Consider the following 2,186-nt stretch of genomic DNA (forward strand, 5'->3'; position numbering starts at 1 on the left):
GAATGCATTGGAGGGACTGTAAGAGTTAATAGACAACTGCGCTGGCAAGGGTAAGCCGCTACCTGAACAACGTGCAGTGCATAAAGTAGACAAAAGTAGGAAAAGCATTGGTTAGGAGATGAGATTGATTGCACAAATCAGAGAATTTGAAATGGACTAGGTGATCTTAGATTTGGGATTTGATGTGAATGTTTTGCCTAAACAAACCTGGGAAAGAATGGGAAATTTGACGCTATAGTGGTCCCCAATTCAACTGCGAATGGCGAACCAACAAAAGATTATTCCTATGGAACACCTACATGGAGTAACTGTAGACATTGAAGGGACGCACACTATAGTTGATATTGAGGTAATTGAAATAGTGGATAATTGTAATCCCTACCCGGTGTTGCTTGGAATCGATTAGGAATTTGATATGAATGCGGTCATCAACCTGAAGAAGCGCAACATGACATTTGAGAACAAGGAACTGAGAGTCATTGTTTTATTGGTTCCAGTCGAAGGTGCATGGTATACTGAACCAGTCTGAGATTATTATGAGGAGGATGATATTGAACAGATCTATAAGCTTACTACACGGAACGAGGATTGGATAAATCCTATGGTGGATGGAAAATTTACTTGGGAAAATGACATCTCTTGCAACTCAGATTCAAATGAGGAGCTTGAGAATTGGAAGAATATATTGCATGAAGTAACAACACTGTGATGCAACTGACTTACTAAATCACTCTGGTGTATATCCACTGAGGTATGCAGTTTACCATATTATAATGGGCTAGAATATGTAAATTTGTTTCTTGATAAATTTGAAAGGGATGTACCAAAGGAACATCAGTTCTAGGCATTGGACATCGCACTGAGAGCTACGCCTGCCAGATGGTGGGGTACACATAAGGTTAGGTTTTGCAGACTAGAAGGAGTACTGAAGGAAGATGAAATTGCCATTTGGCTATGCAAATATTCGTATTACTGAAAAATATATAGGGAAGGATGATCCACATGAGCATCTATCTCACTGGACGAAAGCATGGGGAGAGGAACCATAGCCTGAATGGGTACATATATTATACCACACCTTGGATACTATTCGATGAATTGGTATTTAGAAATAGATCTGCAACATGGAACCACAAAGTGGGACGTTCTGAAGGAAATATTTTTTCTAAAATTCAATTTTGACGATGGATTATAATGTATTGATGAAGCATTATAGGAAATCAAGGCTATGATATTCCGAACACCTATAGTGCCTATCGCGTGGGTACAACCTGACCGGAGCATGCAACTGCGCAATGCTTTGGAGTGCTACAATGTTAACACAGAAGAAGGTGAGGAAGATCCCAGGAATATCAGTATCCCTGAGTCAGAGGGACAATGCAAAGTCGTTGGGCCTGAGGTAGAGGTGCATAACATTTCAAAACCATTGAAGACCAAGCAAGTGAACATTGGGTCGGAAGCACAGTCGAAGTTCACGAATATAGGCGATTACTAGGATGAGGACACAGTTGACAAGGTCGCAGAGTTGTTATGTGAATATCAGGACTTGTTTCCAACAAAGTTCTCTGATCTAAAGGGGATAGTAGGTGATATGGGTGTTATGAAGATCAATTTGAAGCTAGATGTGAAGCCGATAAAGTAGCACCCATACTGATTGAATCCTAAATACAAAGAAAAGGTGTGTGAAGAGTTGGATAAGATGCTCGCAGTAGGGATTATTGAGCCTATAGAAGAATCAGACTGGGTTAGTCCTATGGTAGTTCAAGAGAAGAAGACAAAGGGTGAAATCAAGATCTGCATAGATCTAAGGAAGTTGAATGATGCTTGTGTACATGATCCATTCCCTATGTCATTCACAGATGAAGTCTTAGAGAATGTTGGTGGTCAAGAAACATAGTCTTTTACAGATGTATTATCAGGATATCACCAGATCAAGATCGTGCCAGAAGATCGAATTAAGAATACCTTCGCCACAGAATGGGGCTCTTTTCAGTGTACAATTATGCCCTTTGGACTTAAGAATTCCCCTGTGATCTTTTCTAGGGTGGTAGTTGCTGCCTTTAAGGAATTTATTCACAAGTTTTTTGAGGTCTACTTTGATTATTAGATGATGTTCGGGTTAGTTAAAAAGCATGTTTCAAGTATTCACCTAATGGTGGATACTTGTAGGAAGTATTAGATATCCC

The sequence above is a fragment of the Pinus tabuliformis genome, chromosome 5_1 (genome assembly GCF_031772625.1).
Source record: "Pinus tabuliformis cultivar Carrire ecotype Pingquan chromosome 5_1, CPIR1, whole genome shotgun sequence".
Taxonomy (NCBI): domain Eukaryota; kingdom Viridiplantae; phylum Streptophyta; class Pinopsida; order Pinales; family Pinaceae; genus Pinus; species Pinus tabuliformis.